Raw genomic sequence first — 7,552 nt, 5'->3', positions numbered from 1 at the left:
TAATCATTTTAGATCAGTGGTTCTCAACCTTTTTAATGCCGCGACCCCCAACTGGTCGTAAGTCAAGGACTACTCAACCAGTCGTAAGTCGAGGACTACTCCACTGGTGCAGCACCGTTTGCAGAAGGGGACTTTTGGCGGGCTCAGCAGGGCAGAGACAGCCTGGACAATTCCTATTGGCTTTTGAAAGCCAATAGAATTAGACTCTATTCAAGAGAGTCTATTCTATTGGCTTTCAAAAGCCAATAGAATAAAAGGGAGTAGCACAGCTAAGGAAAAGGGGGAAAAAATGGCGGACTGCGTTGTTTGGCGACCCCCGTGAAATGGTCGTTCGACCCCAAATGGGGTCCCGACCCACAGGTTGAGAACCACTGTTTTAGATCTTTTTAATAATCTTTTATAATTGATTTTATTACGTGTTTTATCCAGTTTTAGACTATATTCAACATATTTTTATTGTCCGGTCAGTATGACTCAGTTTTTCTGAAGCTAGCTTGTTTTTGATATACTGTCTGTAAAACGAGGCAGACCTTGGTCGCCCATTGATTGCATCGTGGATTGTGATGTACTGCTATGTCCTCTTGTGATGGTTCCGTTTAGTTTTGTTTTATTTGGATGTTTGATTTATGTGTGGCCCTTGGCTGTAATAAATTGAATTATACTGTGCTAGGCCCATATAGTTCTCTTTAAGCCCAAGAAATGGTGGGTTTAACTTACAAACAAGCAGATTTTATTTTGCTACCAGGAAAATTTTTATAACAGTGAAAACTGTTGGGAGATGATAGCATCTTCTTTAGAGGGGCTAGATAGCCATTTTCCAGAGATGCTTGCACCCAGGGCCCTTGAACCGGATCATCTCCCTTCTAGCTGATTCATTCTATGACTTTATGAAATCATATTACAATTTATGAAATCATATTACAATTTATAATAAGGGGAGAAACATCATTGCTCAAACAAGTTCATTTTAACCTTGACTAATTTTGAAGGGGGGGGGGACGTTAGAGGATTTTGTCATCCTGATATTGGGTGAACCTAGAAAAAAAGATAAAGTCAGTAATCAAGTAATCAACTGCTGTGGGAATGGAGGCATTTTGTCAAAAATTAAAAGAAAAAACTTTAGGGCCACTGCGGGACATGGAATTACATCTAGGATATGGGGATTTAATCTGTGTGGCTGGATTTTAATGGCATGAACTCTTAGCATAGCACAGTAAGGTGGAAAAATTCCGGCCTGGGGCACCACAAAAGGTGGATGGTCAGAAAAATCATGATGACACATGTAACTCTGGGACCTTCAGCACAATTGCTAAGGGGAAATGAGCTAAAAGTGCTCGTTGCATCAACTCTACATCTTGGCAAAATAACGGGACTGCATGATGGTATTTCACTTAGAAGCCCTTGATTGGGTCACTCGCTTCCATGGTTGTCTACCTCCTAATTAGGAAATTGGGCTAGACAAAAACCAGTTGCCAAACTATCTTCTCCCAATCTGCCTGTTCCTGATCTTCTGCAATACTCTTTTCAAAACATTTCAGAGCCCTGAACTTTAGCATCGTTGGCCAAACAATGCATCCGTACTTTTCATATAATTACAGAAACTCCATCTACCGTCGGTTCTCTTGGGCTGTTTCAAAGCTTCTTCTGAAGGAGACTGCAGGACAGCTTGATGGGCCCTTCATGTTTTTCAGGGTACCATCTTGTTCTCTTGTTCAGGAGAGGGAAATCTGCCGTGAAAGTACAGCTCCATCAGCCTCCGTCCAAAGACAGCCATTGGATGACGTCAAGAAGAGGAAGGATATAAGACTGAGAGTGGCAGAATGAGATGCCTGTCTCACCTGTGGGCTGTGGAAAAGATCAAACCGTATGAGTTGAAGGGGAACAAGGAGGGAAACTCCTGTTATTAGGGAATTATTGCAGAACAGAATAACAATTGGAAGGGATCTTGGAGGTCTTCTAGTCCAACCCCCTGCTCAAGCAGGAGAACCTATACCATTCCAGACTCAAAGTTATCCAATCTCTTCTTAGAAACTTCCAGTATTGGAACATTCACCACTTCTGGAGGCTGGTTGTTCCACTGGTTAATTGTTCTAACTGTCAGGAAGTTTCTCCTTAGTTCCAGGTTGCTTCTCTCCTTGATTAGTTTGCATCTGTTGCTTCTTGTCCTGCCTTCAGGCGCTTTGGAGAATAGGTGGACCCATTGTAGGCTTGGTCTCCAAGGGGCAGGTAAATCATTTCATGGGTAAGATGGTCTTTGGCTTACCACCATTCATTTAGCCATGGTTCAAAGTTGCAACAGCACTGAAAAAAGTGGCTTACAGGTCCTCACGATTACAAGCATTGCAGTGTGTCACATGATCAAAATTTGGGCACTGGGCAACCAGCCTGTATTTATAACGGTTGCAGTCTCCCAAGATCAGGTGATCACCATTTGCGACCTTCCCACCAGCTTCCGACAAACAATGTCAGTGGGGAAGCTGGCGGGAGGTGGCAAATGGTGACCGCGCGACCACCGGACTGCAGTTGTGCAGAATTTGATTGACAGTCACAGAGGTGCCACTGTAAGTCAATGCAATTACATGACACTGTACTTTTCAACTGCATCACTTAGCGACAGAATTGTCACTCCCAATTATCATAATTAAGCAAGGACTAATTGCAGCATCCAGTGGCTGCATTTCTGCAACTGACCAAATCAAGGCTAATTGCAGGAGCAAAGCAGGCAGAGCTGGGGGGGAGGGGCAGAGTTAAACATAAGTTTGGAATCCTTACAAAGCCATAAAGGATCCAAGTTCAGCCTCCCTCGAATTCCATTGACCCCTATCTGGTGCCGATTCAGATTTGCACTTTAGTTGACTAGATTCTTATGGATCAGTTTGAGCAATAAATCCTTCCGAATTGCCACTTAACCATGGCCCTGATCCTCTGTGCTTGACATTAATCTAACTAATTACTACCTTTAATTCTGCCCCCCCCCCTTCCCCAGCTTTACCTGCTCTTATCCTGCTCTGGTCAAAATTAAGACTAACCAGGCTTAGCACATTGTGTGAATAAAACTGCTTGCTCTTCCCCTAATTCAGGTGAACATGTGAATCTGCCAGTGTGTTTGGCGGTCCAACACGTTGCAAAGAGTGGGACACCAAAACCTACCCTAAAATCCTACTCTAAGGGCACCACAGAAAAATATAGAATTTCAAATTGGGATCTCTTGGGCAGGAGATCATCTCCCAAACATCCACATGGAAACATTTCCTAAAAGCCAAAAGACTGAAAAACACAGTCCTGGTACAACAGTACAAATAACTTCCATATTTCAGCATGATGCTTTTTCTCATAACTCAGTTAAATGCTTCAGCATTCCTTATCTTCGTCTATTGCTAAATAATTTAAGGAACCTTGACCGTTGACTGCTTATAGACTTGTTACCAATGGGGCCTGCAGCACAAGTGGGCCGCTACACATCTGGAATAGCGTTTCCCTTGCGATGAAGCCGGCCCTTCTCTTTTTAGAAGCCCAGGTTGATGGACTATGGTGGTGATACTCTGTGCGGTTCCCTGTGCGCTGCGCAATTGAAAGAGGCAAATTAGCTGCAAATGTCAGGAAATGGACCGTGACATTTCAAATTATGTTCATGGCTATTTTAAAGCAGCTTTTTTCAAACCTGGCAAGTTTAAGATGTATGGACATTAACTCCCAGAATTTCCCAGCCAGCCTTGACATCCACACATCTTAAACTTAAAAGCTTAAACTTGCTAGTTTGAAAATGCTGCGTTGAAACAAAGGTGCTCAGATTGCAATAATGCCTCCAGTTTTGATCACCACGATGATTACCCAACTAGAGGTGGAGAGGGTCTGCTTTGAAGTTTATGCAATGAAATACAGGACCAATTTACCTAACACCCAGCATCTCCAGGAAACTATTGTAAACATTAATTACCAGGACTTTGAAGTACTTTGGCCCTGAAGGCCCAAAGATACTTTGGTGTGCCCAGGGTTACTACTATGGCAGAGGTAGGCAACCTTGGCACTTTTATGACTCATGGACTTCAACTCCCAGAATTCCTGAGCCAGTATGGCTCAGCTTGGAAACCTCTCCCTTTCCCCTCAGCGTGGCTGGCTCAGGAATTCTGGGAGTTGAAGTCCACGAGTCATAAGAGGGTCAAGTTTGAAGACCCCTACCCTAGGCCTAGAGTCTAGACCAGGGGTAGGCAATCTTGGCTCTTTTATGACTCGTGGACTTCAACTCCCAGAATTCCTGAGCCAGCCTGGCTCAGCTTGGAAACCTCCCTTCCCCTCAGCATGGCTGGCTCAGGAATTCTGGGAGTTGAAGTCCATGAGTCATAAAAGAGCCAAGGTTGCCTACCCCTGTACTATGGCATCCTCTGCCACTTGTTAAAGCGGCTGCATCATTTCCCAATTCTTGGGCAATTCTTACAGCTCTTTTCCCAATTTTTGTGCAAGCTAGAAGTCATGTTTAGTTTCAAATTTGCACATTGAGGCTCCATTTGCACTCCCAAAATACAATTTCCCCTTTGAATCTATAATGCTGCACAGCCTTGTTGCCTCATTTGTTGAGAAGGGCCTCCTTTTGTCTGACTTGGGGATAGTTTAGAGCAGTGGTTCTCAACCTGTGGGTCGGGACCCCATTTGGGGTCAAACGACCATTTCACGGGGATCGCCAAACCACGCTGTCCGCCATTTTTTTCCCTTTTCCCTAGCTGTCCTACTCCCTCTTATTGGTGGCCACACCCATGTGGGGGTCACCACAACATGGGGAACTGTATTATGGGGTCACGGCATTAGAAAGGTTGAGAACCACTGGTCATTTCCTGAAGAGGTCTTGAGTGGTTCCTACTTTTTCTACCCCAATTCTAATGCTATTATAGGCTTTGGGTATAATGAAACCTCGTGTTAGAACTGCCATCCTGAGCTTCAGCCTTGCTTTGCTAGATGCCACCGTACCCTAAACAATGGGGGGAGGGAATTGCAGGGAAGAGGGAAACTGAAACTACTCATCATGCTTCCCTGAGACAACGACTCACTGTCCCAAGGTCAGAGTCCTGGAAGGGGAATGTAGTGGGTCACCATCCAGCTCGCTGATGCAAGGAACGGGACCCAAGCAATTCCTTTGAATGGGACTGGACAGTGGGAGTTAACGGGAGGGGGGAAGAACAGGAAAGTGAAAGTTAACTGGGGATATTTCAGTTCTGGCCTTGCTTTACTGTAATCCATTTGACTTTTAGTAAAAGTATACCTTCCTGGGCTCCAAGATCACTGCAGATGAGAACTGCAGCCAAGAAATTAAAAGACGCTTGCTCCTGGAGAGGAAAGCTACGGCAAATCTAGACCGCATACTAAAAAGCAGAGACATCACCCTGCCAACAAAAGTACGTATAGTCAAGGCCATGGTTTTCCCAGTTGCAATGTATGGCTGTGAAAGTTGGACCGTAAGAAAGGCTGAGTGCCAAAGAATGGAGGCCTTTGAACTCTGGTGCTGGAGAAGACTCCTGCGAGTCCCCTGGACTGCAAGGCGATCCAACCGGTCAGTCCTGGAGGAGATCAACCCCAACTGCTCTTTAGAAGGCCAGATCCTGAAGTTGAGACTCAAGTCCTTTGGCCACTTAATGAGAAGGAAGGACTCCCTGGAGAAAAGCCTGATGCTGGGAAAGATGGAGGGCAAGAGAAGAAGGGGACGACAGAGAAGGAGGGGGCTGGATGGAGTCCCTGAAGCAGGAGGCGTGAGCTTCAATGGACTCCAGAAGATGGTGGAGGACAGGAAGGCCTGGAGGAACGTTGTCCATGGGGTCGTGATGGGTCAGACACAACTTCGCAACTAACAACAACATCACTTTCACTACAAATAGAGTCGAGGCTCTTTCTTTGTTAAAAGACCAGGTCAGGGTAGACCTGACACCTTCTTTTAACAGACGACCTGGGAAGGGAGGGCAGCGTATAATAGGATGTCACTGTGGCCATTTATGATATTTGTGCCAAAGGATGCAAGTGGCTGAGCTGGTTGGCAAATGAATATAAAATTAAAATAGATCCCTCAAGTGGAATGCTTAGGGTGCAATGGAATGGGCCAGTTAGTTTGGGGGGAATGTCTCGAGGCCATTTTGATGATTCCATTCAAAGTCCTTAAAATGGGGTCCAAAATTCATAATTTCACTATGTGCAAAAGTTCTCGCTTTAGCCTTTCCCGGCAGGTGCTCGTTGATTACAGCACTTATTTTTGGTTTTGCTTCTTTTAATAATATGCTATCTATCAAAGAGAGAAGCAACCTGGAATTAAGGAGAAAGTTCCTGACAGTGAGGACAATTAACCAGTGGAACAGTTTGCCACCAGAAGTTGTGAGTGCTCCATCACTGGAGGTTTTTAAGAAGAGACTGGACAGTTACTTGTCTGAAATGGTCTAGGGTCCCTTCCAGTTCTATTCTATTCATTTTCTTTTTTCTATTCTATTCTATTCTATTCTATTCTATTCCATTCCATTCCATTCATTTTCTTTTTTCTATTCTATTCTATTCATTTTCTTTTTTCTATTCTGTTCTATTCTGTTCTAATCATTTTCTTTTTTCTATTCTATTCTATTCTATATTTTTTTCTATTCTATTCTATTCTATTCATTTTCTTTTTCTATTCTATTCTATATTTTCTTTTTTCTATTCTATTCTATATTTTCTTTTTTCTATTCTATTCTATTCATTTTCTTTTTTCTATTCTATATTTTCTTTTTTTCCTATTCTATTCTATATTTTCTTTATTCTATTCTATTCTATATTTTCTTTTTTCTATTCTATTCTATTCATTTTCTTTTTTCTATTCTATTCTATTCTATTCTATTCTATTCTATTCTATTCTATTCCATTCCATTCATTTTCTTTTTTCTATTCTATTCTATTCATTTTCTTTTTTCTATTCTGTTCTATTCTGTTCTAATCATTTTCTTTTTTCTATTCTATTCTATTCTATATTTTTTTCTATTCTATTCTATTCTATTCATTTTCTTTTTCTATTCTATTCTATATTTTCTTTTTTCTATTCTATTCTATATTTTCTTTTTTCTATTCTATTCTATTCATTTTCTTTTTTCTATTCTATATTTTCTTTTTTTCCTATTCTATTCTATATTTTCTTTATTCTATTCTATTCTATATTTTCTTTTTTCTATTCTATTCTATTCATTTTCTTTTTTCTATTCTATTCTATATTTTCTTTTTTCTATTCTATTTTTTCTTTTTTCTATTCGGATATTTTCTATATATTCCGGATATCTTTATTAAAGCCACTAGAGAGAAGTTCAACTTGAAGGAGCGTCTCCTTTTTAGATTAATAATAATGCCGCAACAATAACACTATGAAGATAGATAGTGCCAGAACAGCTGGTTTAATTGGTGCAAAGGCTGCTTGCAGCCCTGTCTGGAAGGACAGAGTTTAAATGAGGTGAAGGGTCCTGTTCTGCTGCCACTCATTCCTGGTCAGTGACTGACATTTGATCCTCTTGGTACTTTCCATCCACACGGAGGTGGCCTGACTCTTGGGGAGCCAATT

This window comes from Crotalus tigris, unplaced genomic scaffold (assembly GCF_016545835.1).
Source record: "Crotalus tigris isolate CLP2741 ecotype Arizona unplaced genomic scaffold, ASM1654583v1 scf7180000019651.407290, whole genome shotgun sequence".
Lineage (NCBI taxonomy): Eukaryota > Metazoa > Chordata > Lepidosauria > Squamata > Viperidae > Crotalus > Crotalus tigris.
This window is presented reverse-complemented; position numbering follows the sequence as displayed.